The sequence below is a fragment of the Callithrix jacchus genome, chromosome 7, assembly GCF_049354715.1.
Source record: "Callithrix jacchus isolate 240 chromosome 7, calJac240_pri, whole genome shotgun sequence".
Lineage (NCBI taxonomy): Eukaryota > Metazoa > Chordata > Mammalia > Primates > Cebidae > Callithrix > Callithrix jacchus.
This window is the reverse complement of record NC_133508.1, coordinates 97,545,860-97,564,317: the sequence shown is the minus strand read 5'-3', so window position 1 is coordinate 97,564,317 and position 18,458 is coordinate 97,545,860. Positions and strand designations below refer to the sequence as shown.

The following is an 18,458-nucleotide window of genomic DNA, read 5'->3' as shown; positions in this document are numbered from 1 at the left end:
AATTGCTAGTTAAATAAACGATTGTAAATGATGATATGGAAGGCATTCACCTCTTACATTTGGAAGACAGCCTGGGGGAGACTTTTCTTTTGGGAAAGAGAATAATGAAGGAAGTAGTATCTCATTTATTCACAACAGAGAGGGTTTTGCAGATCATCATGTAGTGAAACTGGCAGAGGGATCAGCTGACAAGGATCTTAGAGACACTAAAACACAATTTTTCATTTAACAAACAAGGACAATAAAGCTTAGTGAGTGAAAGTGACTTGCCCACAGTCAAATCAGTCTGGAAAGTGCCAAAGTGAGAAGCTAGTTTTCTGAACCCCCATTACAGATTCTTAATATTATCACATGATGAACAATATGGGGAAATGACAGCCCAGGGGAAATAAGGAGATGCTAGCTGTATGGGAAAGAGTTCGAAAAGGAAAGAGAACATTAAACATTTAGCAAATGAAGAAAAAAAGCACCAAGGATTGCAAAAGGAAGAGACAGGGACAAATTTATCAACTTAATATATATCAGGGTGAAGTCAACCAACCTGGTGCTGGGCTTGGTTTTGGAACAGGAAATATATTCTCAGCTGCTTTGGAGTAGAACAGATGACTTGGCTATTCAGAAATAAATTCAGACAGATGACCAGTCAATGTGAACCACACAGGAACACAGCAGATCTCAAGACATCCTTTATTCTTTCCCTTGGAAAAAACATAAATGCTTACAAAGGGCAGACACATGCGGATCCTGCCCAGTACATGGAAAGAACACAGGCACTGTGTCCTATATCTTGACTCTAGGTCTGTGTCATTGAGCAACCTACTTACCCTCCCTAAACTGGAGTATGCTCATTAGAAAAAGGAGCTGCTGATTTTTAAATAAGAAGCTTGTGAGGGTTAAATGAGATAGACTGTAAGATTCCTGTGATAGATGAGGTACTTGGCAAATGGCAGTTATTGCTATTACAGTCATGCATCATGTGATGATGTAGGTATGCGCTAACAGATAAATCTAGGCAATTTTGAGGTTGTGGGAACAATACTTAACACAAACCTAGAAGGCATAGCCTGCTACACACCTAGGCTATGCCACAGCCTATTGCTCCTAGGCTACAAACTTGTATAGCATGTTACCCTACCGAATACTGTAGGCAATTGTAACACAACGGTAAATAGTTGTGTACCTAAACACATCTAAAAATAGAAAACGTACAATAAAAATAAAAATATGCTACTACAATCTTCTGGGACCACTGTAGTATATGTGGTCTGTCATTGAGAGAAACATTGTTATGTGGTCCATGATGATAACTTCAAAGGGAATGGTGCCCACAGACAGAAAATAAAACAATTTCCCATATAAGCAAACCAAAAAAAATGAGACAAAAGGAAATTGACCTTATTGAATCCTTTCTATAATTTCTTTTGTCTTTCTACAAAAGGCTCTATTTTATGGAAGGAAGAGGAGAAGGCATTGTATTGCAAGATGATTTTATGGTGGTTCTATTTAGGACATTTTCTTTTCTGTGTCTGATGCAAGGAAGACTCGTTTGAGGTCAGAGTGAGATCAAGAGTTTCCAGAGGGATTTATATAATTTTGGTTATAAGCTTAAAAATGTAGTGTTAATTAATCTATGCTAATTTATTTACCCTTTGATTTTTCTAAAACATTGAAAATGGCATATTAGAAGCAGCAGGTATATTCAAAGCTACAGATGAGGAAAGAAGTAAAACCATGAACAGCCACAGCAGAATAATGAAAACACAGCATTCTGGCCCACTTCATGCATGGTAAAATAGCCAAATATATTTAATTAGCACCCAAGGGCATAGTATATTCACTGATGCTCATACAGATTTTCTTAAATCACCAATTAAAGTTTTTACCTGTCTACACACTGAAAGGACAAAATATACACATTTTATGAGAAATCAAAGCAAGCAGGAACCCGTTTCATGTCTCTGAGAGAACCTGGTTTACCACGTGGAGGTTGTCACGCCGAGACCAGGGCTTTTCATAGATGCTATGGATTCATGGAAATCATCTTCCTCTCTTTACTTCAGTCACCTCATATTAGGAAATGATGGGAAAGTAAGAATAAGGGGTTAAAAGACCTAGAATTTAGTTGGGAATTCTTTTGGTTACAAATGATAGAAAGCCAACTCAAACAAGTTTAATGATAATAATAATGATGATAGAAAAAAGAATATATTAATATGGACACTGGAGCATATAATAGAACCAAATAACAGAGATCTTAGTAAGCTTCAAGAATATGAGAACCAGGGGCTTGAATACCACCAGCTCTCTCTCTCTTTCATGTCTCCATTCCCCTGCCTCTGCCACCAGGGTCTCCTTTCATCCTCTGCTGCTCATGACAAGAAACAAGGTCAGGAGGATTAGAGGGAGGCAAGTAAGACACCTTAGGCCTCAAATTTAATGAAGCCATCACTCTCAGTGACAATCCCCAAGTTTGATACTCTAGGTCCCTTGTTTGTCTCAGCTCACCTCAAACCAGCCCTGCTGAAAAACGTGGTTTCCAAGAACAAGCAACCACCCAGCCAAACAAACAAACGAAACAAAACCTGCTTTTGTCCCTTTTCTCTTTGCCCAGGCTGAAATTTCTTAGGGAAGGTATATCTTAAGTAAGTTTGAGTTCGTGTGCACTATGAGTCAGCTACTCATGATTAAGGAATGGGCATATTTTACATTGTTGGAACCAGAATACCCATGTGGATGAGACTGGAGAGGGGCAAGATGATAAGATTCTCAGAAAAAATTCCAGGCAGAGGGTATATTGATATTACCACATTTCCTGGATTATAGGTTGCTGTTTGTGCAGTAGTGGGTTCAATGGTGGTGTCCCAAAAGGTATGTCCACATCCTACTTTCAGAATATGTGAATGTGACCTTATTTGGATAAACGTATTTTGTGGATGTAATTAAGGTAAAAATCTTGAGATGAGATCATCCTAGGTTATCTAGGTGGGCTCTAAATCCAATGACTATTTATTTTTACCTGAGTTACACAGAAGAAAGACCCAGAGACAAAATAAGGCCATGTATGAATGGAGGTAGAGATGGGAGTGGTGCTGCTACAAGCCAAGGGCTCCCTGGAGCCACCAGAAGTTAAAGTGACCAGGAATGGAAGCTGTGGGGTCCTGCCAACCCTTTGATTTCGGACTTCTGGCTTGCATTGCTCGGAAAGAATAAATCTCCATTGTTTTATGCTACCAACTTTGTGATAGCTTGTTATCGCAGCCCTAGGACACTAATATAGCCACCAAATAAGAAAGCTTTGGTAAGCCACAGGACTTTGGTGTCCATCAGGGGAGCATCAAGTTAAAATTGTGGGCTCTGGAGCCAGGCTACCAGGGTTTGAATACTGGCTTTGCCATTTAATAAATATCATCTTGGGCACCTATTTAACCTTTCTGGGCTTTAATTTCCTCATTACTAAAAGAAGAGTAATGATAGTTAATTTATGCAGAGCTCAGAATAAGGGCTTGGCATATACTATATACTTATTGTGAGCCATGATTATTCATGTGTAAATTTGGGGTGATAATAATAGCTTCCCTGCCCATTTCATGGTCCTGCTAGGATAATTCACTGTGGGAATAAATGTGAGTCCATTCAAGTCAAGTGGTCTACTGTGTACGAGGAAATGGTCTAGAAAATACAGAGAACAAATAAAATAAGCTAACCTTGAGAAGCTTACAGTACCATTGTGGACTGAATTATGTACCCCTAAATTTGTGTATTGAGCTCTAGCCCCTGATGTGACTGTATTTGGGGATAGGGTGTTTAAGGGGTCATTGAGGTTAAAATTAGGTCATAAATATAGGACCCTAGTCTGGTAGGACTGTTATCCTTATAAGAAAAAGAAGAGCTATCAGGGATTTATCTCTCTGTGTGTGCACACAGAGCAAAGGCTGTGTAAGGACAGTGAGAAGGCAGCCATCTGCAAGCCAGGAAGAGAGGCCTCACCAGACACCAACTTGCCAGCACCTTGATCTTGGACTTACAGCTTCCAGAACTGTGAGAAATAAATTTAGCCACTCTGCTACAATATTTTGTTATACCAGCCCCAGCAACATAATACAAATCTATTAGTGGAAATTATGAAGCAATTCATATTATGATTTTGTATTTTACTATTATTAGAACCTACAGCTAATTCTTTCAACCAGTAAGCTGTCTGTGGAATATTAAGGGTGTTTCTGTGGTACAAACTTTTTTGTTTTATACTCTGACTCTAAGAAGTTCGCTGAAACACACAGTGGAATTCAGGAAATTCAACAGCTTTAAATGAAATACTCCCTTGAGTCATGGCAGCAGGAAAGAGATAAGGATAATAAAAAAAATTTTTAAAAAAGCTTTCTACTCAGGGAGATATTTTGCCTTTGTAAAATGTATTTATTCTAACTACTCTCACTTCTATATTTTGCCTTCATTTGGAAGTCTATTGATATTAAATAATAGGTTTATTCCAGTATGGATTAAAATGATTCTGGGATGAAATATTATTCCTTCATTGGAAGAGAAAATTATTTTTCCTTTCACATAGTAGACAAATGCTAATCTTCAAATGTCCCTGCCAGTTAAATCCCTGCTCACTTCCTCCATGGAGCCTACTATGACACCACCTCTTTCAAATTAGCATTAATTAAACTGTCTTCCCTCTGTGTGTGGCATGTGTCATGATTTGTTTAGGGAAGATTGAGATCTCCAAAGTCAAGGGCAGTACCTTTAAGTCCTGGACTCATCTCTTTTCCCACTTCTCCCATAGCCAATGGGGTCTATGCTTAGAAGAACTTCAATTGATGGGCTGGAAGGAGTCTCACCTATTCCTATTAATACACACACACACACACACACACACACACACACACACACACACAGAGAGAGAGAGAGAGAGAGAGAGAGAGAGAGAGAGAGAGAGAGAGAGAGAGAGAGAGAAAGAGAGAGAGAATATTTTCTGTTCAGAAGTCCTGTCTTTTGGTGTTCTCTAAGTTTACTATATGATAAAAGAGTAAAGCATTACGAGGAAGAAAGCATTTAAAAGTAAATGCTGACAGCACTGCTCCAGCCTCATGGGCCTGGTATTCAATTTTCTTCCCTATCTGCCTTCCTAAGCAGGACGACTTTCACTGCTTTCCTGGTTTTGACTAATAAGTATCCTTTAGAGTGCTGCTATCTGGTGTTTCTAACTTTAGTTTACCAGGGCTTTTGACCTCAGCCATGTGCATTGCGTGCCTGAAAAGTGTTTTTCTAAGTGTGATTCTTGGACCAGCAGCATCAGCATCATGTAGGAACATGTTTAAAATGCAAATGGCACAGCTCCACTCCAGAACTACTGAATTAGAAACTCAGCAGCAGAGGGAGAGCTGTGTTACACACAGCAATTTGTGTATTTTGAAAATTTATTTGTTTCTATTGATATATATTAGTGGCACATTTTCCGGGTATGTGTGATATTCTGTTACCTGTATACAGTGTGTAGTGATCAAATAGAGTAATTGAAATATCCGTCACTCCAAACTTGTAAATTTTCTTTGTATTGGAAACATTACAAATTTTATCTTCCAGCTCTTTTGAAATATGTGGTAAATTAATAATTAAATATTTTCTACTGTACTAGGAACTTATTTCTTCTATTTAATCTGCATTTTACAGCCTTCTGAGTGATTCTTAGGATGTTAAAATTTGAGAACCACCACTACAGAAAGTTCACTTAATCTCTTTGCATCCTCAGCTCTCAGCTGATATGGCTATAATTTTTATTCTGTAAGGTGATTTTTTAGGACTTAATGAGCTCTAAAGCCCAGTAAGTTCAAACAGAAGGTGCTAAATAAACAGAGTCAGCATGGAACCTAATACTCCTGTGTTAAAGCTGTGGGTCTGAGTAACCACATTTTTCCTTCACAGGGCCTTCTACTCACATGGCTTCTGTGCATCTGCTTCAGGAGACAGCAACACTTGCACCCGCACTGCAGCAAGCGCCCATCACCTGGTGCATATGCTGCTCCGAGTCTCATCACACCTTGGTGAAGGAACACATGGACGCATGTGTTAGCGGATGTGTTTACATAGTTTTATACAGAAAGGGGAAATAGGTTTTACAATAAATGTTTACATACTATGGAGCACATTTTTTTTTCATTTCAGACAGAAAGAGACATAGAAGGAGAAATTTTGCCTGAAGCCATTGATTCTTTATTCCCTTGCAATGTTTTTTCCACCCAACCTTGAAAATAACCCTGTCTCAGTTAGGCAGGATCTGTGCTGAGGCTTGGGTCCCTGGGGGCAAAAAAACGTAGTAGTGACTTGTAGTTGAAACTGTCAGGAAGGGAAAAGTTGAAAGTTCAGAGGTAAGTACTCTGAACCCAAGCAGGGAAACCAAAACTCAGAGATACTTGAAGCCCACAAGCTAAGCGGCAGGAGCTAGGAACCGGAAGGATACAGGAGCTATGTCACAAATAATTTAGGAGGTGACTGGTATGATTGCCAGAGAGTCCACAGCATGCTTTACTTGGATTTTATGGATACAATGGGGATAGGTTGCTTTTAGGAACAATACAGAAGTGTTTGTTTATTAAACTAATGATGATTCAGTAATATTGACAATGATGACAGCATGCAATGTAATAATCTGATGTGCTGTTATTCCTCCCTTTTCCTGTGCACATCTATTTTACCCTGTGACGTTATTCCATTGAGTCAGAAATAAGAAACCAGTATTGCTGCAGTACTGGAGGAAATGAAGAGTAAAAGTTAAAGAAATGCAATTATAGTTTTTATATTAAAAAGGAGCTTAGGTGTAATGCAGAAATATTTGGGAGAGGTTGAGGAGAAGACAAGAAAAAACTTGCTCCAAACCTTCTTCCACATAATCACCTCTAACAAACAAATGTACTAGATAAATATGATTTTCCAAGCTAGGGAAAAAAGGGCAGGTGGAGAATGTAATTTACAAAAGTTAATCGCCAAATGAGGTCTGTCCTGTTCCTCTTTCTCCTCCTGCCGTAATAAGGAGCGGGAACATAGAACTCTCTGGTGAATATGGAATCTAGGAGTAGAAGAAACCTATCTTGCTCCTAACTCAGAGAAAGCAGATTCACAGATGGTCCCCACACTCCAAAGTCATGGGGATTGTAGAGTGCAGAATTATTCCCCAAATTCTTTCCTGGTTCTTTAAATATATTTTCAGGAATCAGTCCTGTACTATTAGACTCTTCAAAAAAAATGAAATTTAAGTAATAAGTCCAAGACTGCACAACAAATACACAGGAGAAGCAGCAAAAAAAATGCAAGGAAAGAAAAAGCAGATGAGGCAAAGAGTCCCTAGTAATCTTCAGAGTTCTGCCTCCAGGCCAACTATTTGACTGTGGATGAAACCTACTTAATCCTTCCTCATCTATAAGAAATATGAATACTCACTTTGCCTACTTTACAAGGTTCTTGAGATGATAAGCCAAATGGAGTTATAATATATATTATTTATCCTGCTTGAGATCCTCTGATGGTCTTAGATCTGTGGCTTGATGTCTTTTGCAATATTTTGCAAAATTCTTGGATGTTATTCTTTCAAACCTTTTTTTTCCTGCTTCTCTCTCTCTCTCTCTCTCTCTCTCTCTCTCTCTCTCTCTCTCTCTCTCTCTCTCTCATCCCTTTTGAGTTCCAAATACACATTTGTTAGACCATTTAATATCATCACATAGCTTTTGGGTACTCTGTTCTATTTTTCTTTTGCTTTGCTTTATTTGTTTTCACTTAAAAAATATTTTTTCTTTCCACTTGGGTAATTTCTAAATTTCTAATTGTCTTATCTTCAAATACACTGATTATTTTCTTGGCTGTGTAAAATTTCATGATGAGCCTGAAAGGAATTCTTCAGCTCAAATAAAGTCCTATTTTGTTTCTCCTATTGTTATTTGTAAGCTAAAATTTCCCACTAGTGCTGAAATGTTTTGTACCTTTTCCACTAAATTCTTTAACATATTAACCATAGTTATTTTAAAGCCTAACATTTTGGTTATTTCTTATTTTTGTATTGTTAAATTGTTTTTTTCTCCTGACAATGGATCATTTTCACTTGCATTTTGTGTCTTTGTAATTTTGTCTCAAATGCTAGCTATCTCATGCAGAACAGTAGAGACCTGAGTAAATACTAATTACTCCTGGAAATGGATGCACATTTTGTCCTTTAGGCAAATAATGTGGAGGTTTGAGAAAATCTGGTTAGTAGTTGAGTAGGGCTTAGATGTCATTGCTATGATTACTTCAATGCACTGCAGACTTTTCTTTAATAATGCCTTGAGCTTAGGGTGAGAGTTGTGGTGCTGAAGTGTTTTTCCCAATGTACCTACTTTATTCTCATGTTTAAGGTTTCCCTGTGATGTGTGCCATGTGTTTTTTCTGCATGCCTTTTCACCTTCCTCAGTGATATATTGCTATTGCTTGCTACTTGGTGCATGTTAGGCTGATGGTGGTGTTTTTCTTTTTGTTTGTTTATTTGTTTTGCTAGTCTAGCCTTAGGTAGATACAGTATACCTGGGCCTCCTTTTCTCCTTTTCTTTTTTTCCCAGAAAAGTGTATATAACTCAGAAAGGCATTGCTCCTCAGTCTGAGTACTAGACTAAAGATTAAATGGAACAGTGACAGAGCTGACCCATGGCAGGCATGTAATATGAGTGAGAAATATTGCTGCAAGCCTGTACAATTTTAATGATGTTGCAAGCCTGGATAACTTTACTGTCTCATATTACTGCATAATAGCTTACCTTAAGGTAACTGTTACAATTCCAAAACACTATTTTTTCCATCAAAAATATTTGTATACAATAAAAGACTTTTACAGTTCATAAAGATGCTACTTTTTGTTACCTGGGTATTCTAATTACTTGAAGAACAGACCCCAAAGGGAGTCTCTTCTGTTTAAGTGGAATAAGAAAAGGGGTGAAGTAGGGTCATATAATGCACTTGGGCTGGATTTTAAATTAAAAGCTTTGGGTTTCATTTTTTTTTTTTTTAATTTTTTATTGGATTATAGGTTTGGGGGTACATGAGCAGAGCATGCAGGACAGTTGCGTAGGTACACACATGGCAGTGTGCTTTGTTTTATTGTTTTATTTCCTCTATTTGTAAAATGAAGGAGATGGGATGAAGTTTAATAATTTTCAACTTGTGGCCTTCTAAGGAAACTACATGTTCAAATAGGCCTGGACATTAATTGCAGCCTGAAAAACTAATAATGTCTTTCACATAGTGTTATAAGCTGAGCTGGTCCCTTAGTGCTATACCTTTAGATTCAGACATTGAGGTCCTAATCCCCAGTTAGGCTCGCAGAGTAACCTTATCTGGAGATAGAATCTTCACAGAAGAATTAAAGTTAAAGTGAGGTCATGACAGTGGGCCCTAATCCAATATGACTGATGTTCTTATAATCCAATTTGCCTGGTGTCCTTAAAATTGGATATTACTAATATCCTTATAAAATCTGGAAGCTTGGACACAGAGACAGACACACACAGAGGAAAGACGATGTAAAGACACACAGGGAGATGATGGCCATGCCACTGAAGCAATATACGTTCAAGCAGAGGAACACCAAGAATTGCCTGCAAGCTACAGAAGCTAGAAGAGGCAAGGAATGATTGCATGGTCCTGCTGACAATTTGTTTTTGCACTCTGGCATCGAGAACTGTGAGACAATACATTCTGTTGTTTTAAACCACCTATCTTTTCGTACTTTGTTGCAGCAGCCCTTGGAAACCAATACAGAGCTTTGTGCTGGAAAGCAAGGTGCTGCTGTAACAAGTACCTAAGAATGTGGAAGTGGCTTTGGAATTCGAAATTAGGTAATGAGTAGAGGGAAGAATTTTGAAGCTTTTGTTGCTCTCAAGAGAATTTTTACGGGAATATGAATGTTAAAGTTGCTTCTGGTGAAAACTCACATGAGGAACATGTTATTGGAAACTGGAAGGTGATTCTTGTTAGAAAGCCACATAAGACTTGTTGAATTTTGTTTTGTTGGGTGGAAATGCTGTGGACATTAATATAAAACAGTAATTAAAAGTGTTACAGTTACTTTTCGTTCCTAAACAAACAGTGAATCTCATAGTCATGGGTCCAGTTCTGTAGTTCTTTTATTGTGATGTGGGTCCTTTGTCAGATGCTATGCTGTCTGATATTCCATGCTTGTGAATCAGAAAATCTCTGATTCAGGAAATCAAAAAATCTCCTAAGCAGGAAAACCAGCTCATAGAATAGCTGGTCCATCTAGGATGGAAGGGATTCAATGTAGCCAACTTGCTATGAAGTGACTGGATTGGTTGGACATCCAGACTCAACAGAAGTTTAATCAGCTTTGGTAAGAGAGAATCCATGCTGTTTGGCCTGTGTGCATGGATTTCTACATTTCTGCCTCGGTGGCTTCTCTGAGTGATTAACTGTTGTTAATCACACCAGTTTTGGGGTGGCTAATGATGAAGCTGGCTTATGTCAACTTGCTGTCGTTGTGTCTATGTTCTTCAGTGTTTCTCCCATGGTAGGTGCTTTCTCATGTACCTTAACATGTAAAACGAAACTTTTGGCACTTTGTGTTCTCTCCCTTCCTCCACGGCTTTCTGTCCATCCACATGCCCCTATTCCAGACCTCCATGTCTCTAATCTTGCAGACTTTTGCATCCAAGTGTCTACGATCTGGCCAGGTGAGTAACTAATAACTGCTGCCCAAAAAAAGCTGCATATTCTCACTCCAGGCTACTTTTCCTTCCACATATTGTGGATGAAGATGTTCACTGCTCATAGCTTAGTGATGATTTTCTCTTTATGGCGTCTTTTGAGTCAACTCCTGGATTTGGCTGTTATGTAGCTACACATTTCCCCTGACAATTTTTTTGTGCATCTAATCCCATTTTGTTGTCTGCTTCTCTGAGGCTCTAAAAGGAAAACTAGGTGATACCTAGGGGTATGAGAAGACAGAGATTTGGGGACTGGCTCAGTCATTAACTGGCTGGCAATGAGGACCACCACCCTGAGTAGAATGTGGGGGACAGATAGTTCCTGGCACAAGACATCCATCTTCAGTGGAGAATTAAATGCCTAAAGTACTGATGATACGGACCTAGGAACAAACCCTAGTCAAAGGGAATACCCAGGTCACAGTAGGTCTGGTTTCTGGTATTTAAACATTGTCACCTCAATTATCATGCCCATGGTTACTAAGGAGCCCAGCTTTGAGACTTCTCTTCTACTGTTCAGCCCAGGCCTACAGAGGAGCGATGTGGGTACCCATCTCACTAATGAATTATTGATGGCCTTGGAAAATGGCAGCAGATTTAGCTATAGGGCAATCAACTCTGCTGCTTGTGCAGACTTATGTTATTGTATCAGTGGTGGGAAAAGATTTTGTATGGAATTTATGGTAAGCCCTGTTGACAAAATCACAGCACAGGCACCCGTGGTTCTGGAGCAAGGCTATGCCATCTGCAATGGAGATGATACGCCTTTTGAGGAAGAGTTCTTTGTGTATTACTGGGTCCTAGCAGAAACATAGACCTTGACCATGAGGCATCAAAAGAGCCCACCTCTGGAACTACCCATGATGGGCTTCGTTATGTCAGAGTCACCAATTTTTTAAGTCAGATTAGGCCACAGGTAATCTACTGTAAAGCTAAAATTATACATGTGGATTTGATCTAAAGTGTGTGCATGATAAAGGGAAAGTGAACAGGGGCCTTCAGATCACTACACAGATTTAAAAGCTATAGGAGGAGAAAGGAAAGGAAGGAGGATAAATGGGAAGAGCCTCACACTACAGTACAATTCTGAGAAACGTTGGCTAGGCTGATGGGAAGCCCTAAACAAAGATTGTCTGTTAGATGCTTGTCTCATGTCAAGTGGTAATGACCTGGCTCTAGTATCCACACTGCACTCAGTCATTGACTGGGAGCAGCTCACTAGGAGTACTTCACTGGTTGCAGAGTGTTTTGTCTGGATTCTGCCAGTCAGCCATGCTCCTCAGAGAAAGTCTTTTTGAACAGACAACTGAGTGGCACACCTCTAGGGGACCCACATTTACTAAGTTGAAGAGCCAGATTTCCTCTTCTCTTTATCAAAGTTATTCTGCATTCTCCCTCTGTAGTACCCTAACATATTCTGTTCTCCTACCTGAAAAGCTCTTTCCCTCGTGCCTTTTGCCCAGCTAAATCTTCATATTGTAGCTCAAATATCACTTCTGCAGGCAAACTTTCTTTGAACCTCCCAAGGGATCAGATTCTTCACTGAATTATTTCATAATTCTCTACTTTTTTTAATCCATGATGTTTATTAAAGCTAATTACATATTAGTAAAATGACAACATTTATAACCTTACTAGGATGTGAGCTCTGTAAGAGCATAGTCTTTTCTGTTCTGTATCCCCAACACCTGTCAAAATGCCTGGCATGTAGAGTGCATTCAATGAGTGTTTGTTGAATGAATAAATGAATGACTCACTTTATCAATTTTGACCATTTTTTTTAAAAAAGAAAACTGAGAAACTCTTATAGCATTAGGCTGATAAATATGGACATGAAATATCATCATCCTATATATAACTGAAAGTACAGAACATTCAAGGAATTGATGCCAGGAAATTATAGTTTATTAAATATAATTTTTTTGGCTCTTTTTCCTGAACATGAGGTTTTAACAATCAGAAAATTATTGATCTTTGGAGAATTTTGCATATTTGGCTTCCTGGTCCTTAAGAAGTTATAAATGGACATTTAATTAAATCAAATTTTAATAGTAAAAATAATATTATTATAATTTAAGTACTCTTTACTATGTGCTATATATTATAATAAGTCCTCTATATGCATTATTTGACTAAATATTCTCAACATGATATGCTAGGTATTATTATTCTGTTTTTGCACATGAGGATATTAGCACTTAAATAAGATTATATATCTGTTCAAGGTCTCAGACATTGCATTAATTGGATTTAGGTTTAGATACATCACATACATCTAACCCCAGTGACCATGGCTTTGTTCAAAATCTGCTTATATTTGAATTTCTTGCTGAGAGATACTGCATTTTTTTATTTCTCTCTGAGGGGCTATCTAAAGAATAAGAACTCTGGAATCTTATATAATTTCAGCCTTGACTAGGTTCACCTCATCTGGTCAAATCTTCCTTATGAGTACCAGAAGGCACCAACCACTACCCTTCCTCTCTCACCACCCTTGCTCTCACCCATTTCTAAATATTGGTTATCTTATTTATTCCTCAATCATAATATGTCCAAGGCTAAACTCAGCACTTGAATTATTAAGTCACTTCTTTCCCTTGGTTCTCTTTTTCAGTGAATGGTATCACCACATTCCCAGGCATTCGGGTTTGAAATTTCCTTCCTCACAAAAATACATACATACTGTGAGTTCCTTTGAGATGGGGATCTTGTTTTATTATCTCTGTTCTTTTACTATACTGCACTACATCTGGCATGGAATAGTTGCTTAAGAAGTACTTGTAGAATGTTTCCTTATCCCTGGTCTCAGGCATCCATTGGAGATAAAACAATGCTAAATGCAACAGACTTTTCCAGCGAGGACTAAATTCCGTCAACTACAGTGCTTTATAACTAGATCAATAGTTGTTTCATTGAATCCTTTGAAAATATTATGAAAAATTATTTTGTGTGGGTGTTTATGGTCATTTTTATAGGAAAGGGTACATGTTTCAGGAGTTGAAGAATCAGCTAAGAATCACTGGAACTTAGAATTTTGCAACATGAAGATCATCAGCAAATGGCCTCTTCAAGAGTAGTTTCGGTGAATGGGAGAGGCTGAATAAGATTTCAGAATGTAAAATGAATGAGAAATAAGGAAATAGGGGCAGAAAGAAGCAAGGCTTTAAAGAGAAGAAAAACAATACAGGTGGATATGAGATTAAAAGGAGATCATGTTTCTGGAATGGAGAAATCTGGACTGGAGAAGGAATATAAGAGCTATGGTCATTGAACATGTACCATATTTTGATTGCTGAATCATGTACTTCACAAAAAGTAGATACTATTGATTACTAATTGAGTCAGGTCTAGAAGATAGTAGAGTTAAGGGAGTGGGATGTGAAAACAATAAAAGGGTTGGACTTGCATAGTGTGAGAGACACCTAATTTTCTCAGACTTGAAAGGAGGAAACTATGGGTCCAGAAATAAATGAGGGGATGCAGAGGCCACAGTTGGTTCATACTGATAACCTCCATTTCTCTTTATCAAGTAAAAGGCAAAGCCCTCTGACAAAAATGACATGGTGCAGCTGGGCATTGACATCAATGCAAATGGTGAAGATTTTGAAAAATTACAGAAAGGCTTTTCTTATTCATTTAATAAATATTTGTAAAATACCTATTATGTAGGTACTAAGAATATATAGCCCCTATTCTCTAGGAACTTGCCACATTTAATAAATTATAAGATTCTAAAGGGTATGGAACATATTATAACTATTTGCATATAGCCCAATAGTTCATAGCCTTGTGTTTTCAGCACAGTAGGTTAACATTACAGTTTAAAGTCAACTAAATTGAATCCACAATAACTTTATTTTGAGTAAAGCCTGAGGCTCTTGGGGTTACAGATTATTTTGGTGGAAGTCCTCTACAATCAAAGAGAGGTCTGCAAGTTGGAAATACATCTTGCAATTGTTAGAAATTCAAAATGCATTTAGAGTCTGAACCTGAGCACAGTGATTCTGAACCTCAGCACAGTTGACATTTTGGACTAGAAAATTCTTTGGGGAGGTGTTGTGTGCATTGTAGGATGTTTAGCAGTATCTTTGGCTTCTGCTGACTATCTGCCAGTAGCACTTCTTCCCTCAAAAACCCCTACCCAGTTGTGACAAAAATATCTCCAGACCTTAACAAATGTCCCCTGGGGGACAAAATAGCTCCAGATGGAGCAGCTTTGATCTAGAGTTTTGATGATTAATTTATGTAAAAATAATTTTGTGTAACAAACATCTAAATTCAGAAAATGTGATTACTAGGTGATGATTAGGAAACCTGGGATGCTCTTTATCAACTGACTGGTCTTTGAACAATACCTACTTCTCCAGCTGGGGGAAGCCAAGGATCTTCAAGTGATGATTGTTCTCTCTTCTTAGCAGCGCTGAGTGTGAGGTTGCCCATATTTATCTGATCTTTGTCTTTCTTCCTTTAGGATTAGATGAAGTGGGTTGTCCTCCCTGCTGCAGATACTTTTAGTGATTACACATGTGTCCACATAGCATTGCATAATGGGGTGCAGTGAAATCAATGTTAGACTTAGAACCGAAGGTCTTGTGTATCAAACCAGCTTAGTTATATACCTTTAGGAAAATCAATTATTTTGTCCTCTCATTATTATAGGGATGTCTTGATGCTGATAAATGAAGGGTAAAGCTTCCTATAAGTGCAGAGGAATATTAGTTTCTTCTCCCTATACTTACATTTAAGATGATCCCTTTTTTGGAGGTAATGGATCAGGAGACAACTTGAAGAGAGAATTCTAAGTATTTGGCAATGCTTTTACATGTTGGGAAGACAAGAAGCCAAAATGCTGCCAAAATTTTAAGTATTAATGGATGTGATAATGATGGAGTAATTATGTCATACATTGACATCATAGGAAATTGTTCTTTTTTTAAATTTGAGATATAATTTATATGTCATAAAACACACTATAAAATTCAAAGGTTTTTTAGTTTAGTCACAGAGCTGTGAATCTATTTAGAATATTTTGATTATCCTCAAAATAAATCTCATACTTATTAGAAGTCATTTTCCATGCTATCCTTTCTTCATCCCCTGGCAACCAATAATCTATTTCTGACTCTATGGATTAGTGCATTCCACTTAACATAAGTGGAATAATATAACTTGCATCTGGCTTCTTTTACTTAGCATGATTTTTTTAAGGTTCATCCACATTATACCATGTGCCAGTACATCATTTCTTTTTATGGCTGAGCATTATTTTGTTGTATGAATACACCACATTTTGTTCATCTATTCATTAATTGGTGAACATTTGGTTTGTTTCCACCTTTTGACTATTCTGAATAACAATGTTATGAATTTGTGTGGTCACATGCTTTTATTTCTTCTAGGCGTATATCTAGAAGTGTAATTGCTGGGTCATATGGTTACTATGTATAACATTTTGAGGACCCGCCAAAGTTTTTTCCAAAGCAGCACAAAGAAGAAGATAGGAAAAAAATGTAGTTGAAAGGTAATTTAATCTTATTAATGTTGAATTCGGAGTGTTTACAAGACATACAGAAGGCCAATTTCAGAAGATTGATAGCTATATGGGTCTTAGGCTTAGGAGAATAGTATGAGTTTGAGAAATAGGTCTTGGCATCATCAACATGTACAATTAAAGATGTGAGAAAACACGAGCTCACCCAAAGAAAGTAAACACTACGACAAGGAAGACCTATATATCTAACGTCAATTCAGATAGCATGCATACTCTGTGATGGAGGAAAGGTGGTAATTAATTAGTACTTGGCAGGCAATTGATCAGAATTTTTTCTCATAGGAAGAAGATTTGCTTCATGGGAGGATTTAACTGGGCAGAGATGGACACACAGAGAGCAGAGAAGGACATTGCCACATAGAATCTTGAAGGCTGGGGAAGAGCCTACTAAGCAGAAAAGTGTGGGAAAGGCTTTCAAATGTGGGAAATGGGATATATAAAGGCATAGTTGTTCAAAATGTCTGATGACTTCAGGATAGTTAAACAATTAGCATCCATTTGTTTGTCAGTCTGTGCCTGAATTTTATTAGATGCTACAAATTATTTCATTTAAATCTTATAACAGTATTCATTTTAGAGATGAGAAAACACACAAAGATGTTAACTAGCTATCCAAGATTACATAGCTAGAAAATGGTAAAGCACTGTTATAAACCCAGGGAATTTGATTCCAGATCCTGCACCTGACATGCGAAGCAACTCACCTAAATACTTATAAGTATTAAGGACAATTAGTCAGCACCAATGGAGTGCTCCTGGTAGCTGATCATGTGCTCCCAACCTTGGTGCCTCTTGCTGATCTAGTGACTTACTTGATATGCTCTTTATTTATTTTTTCTTTTCTTTACTTTTTTTTTGTGAGATGGGTCTCACTCTGTTACCCAGGTTGGAGTGCAGTGGTGCAATCTTGGCTCACTGCAGCCTCTGCCTCCTGAGGCTGGTTCAAAGGATTCTCCTGCCTCAGCCTCCTGAGTAGCTGGGACTATAGGCCTGCACCACCACTCCTAGATTTTTTTTTCAGTAGAGATGGGGTTTCACCATGTTGGCCAGGCTGGTCTCGAACTCCTGACCTCAAATGATCCACCTGCCTTAGCATTCCAAAGTGCTGGGATTACAGGTGTGAGCCACTGTGCCTGTCCTGTTCTTAAGTCTCCTAGAACAGTGATTATGAAACACCAAATTTATCAGGTAAGTGCTTAAAAATACAGATACTTGGACTTTTCTATAGATTTATTCAAGCATAATTTTCAATGTGAGGCCCAAGACTTATGACTCTGACTACCATTTAGGTGATTATGACACACCCAACCTTGCTGCTGGACTTGGATTATGTGTGTCATAAAGCAGTTCTTGTCTTGAGTCTTCAGATGCTCAAACTGGAAGATAGTACTTCTTTACTTTCTAAATTTAATTCTAAGTTCAGTTTTGAAAAAATTCTAAAGAAAAGATGGCTATTCTACACATCCTGGACCTAATTTATCCTAGTTTTGTTCTTCCCATATTTATTTAAAACCATTTAGGCAACTTTTATATGCTACATGCTGTCAATAAAATGAACTTATTTGCTTCTCACAACATCTCTATGAGATGTATCATGTGGTATTAGTCCATCCTCACATTTCTATAAAGAAGTGCTTGAGATGGATAATTCATAAAGAAAAGAAGTTTCATTGGCTCACAGTTCTGTAGGATGTACAGGAAGCATGATTCTGGCATCTGCTCACCTTCTGGGGAGGGCTCAGGAAACTAACAACCACAGCAGAAAGTGAAGTAAGAGCAGGCATGTCTTACATGGCAGAAGCAGGAGCAAGAGAGAGACCGAGGGGTGAGGTGCTACACACTTCTAAACAACCAGATTTCATGATAATCCACTCACTATCATGAGACCATCACCATGGGGATGATGCCAAACCATTCACGAGAAACACCTCCATGATCCGATCACTTACCACCGGGGCCCACTTCCACCCCCGGGAATTACAATTTGACATGAGATTTGGGCAGAGACACAAATTCAAACCATACCACATTATTTCAGTTTGACATAAAAAGAAATGGAAACTTACCTGCCCCAATTTATAAGACTAGTAAGAACTAAGATTTAAGCCTAGGAAATCAAAATTCAAGTCCAGGATTCTTTCTGCTATCTCAGCACTCTCTCC

General features: G+C 38.1%; 1 long non-coding RNA gene across 1 annotated transcript in view; it reads left to right on the top strand.

The window, feature by feature from the left end:
• Positions 1-18,458, top strand: part of LOC118143245 (uncharacterized) — a 116,267-nt gene that overhangs the window by 78,862 nt on the left and 18,947 nt on the right. Inside the window, exons 5-7 of the long non-coding RNA XR_004727485.3 lie at positions 3,925-4,038; positions 5,929-6,116; positions 17,159-17,484. This is a non-coding gene — a long non-coding RNA (uncharacterized LOC118143245). The remainder of the gene's footprint in view (positions 1-3,924; positions 4,039-5,928; positions 6,117-17,158; positions 17,485-18,458) is intronic.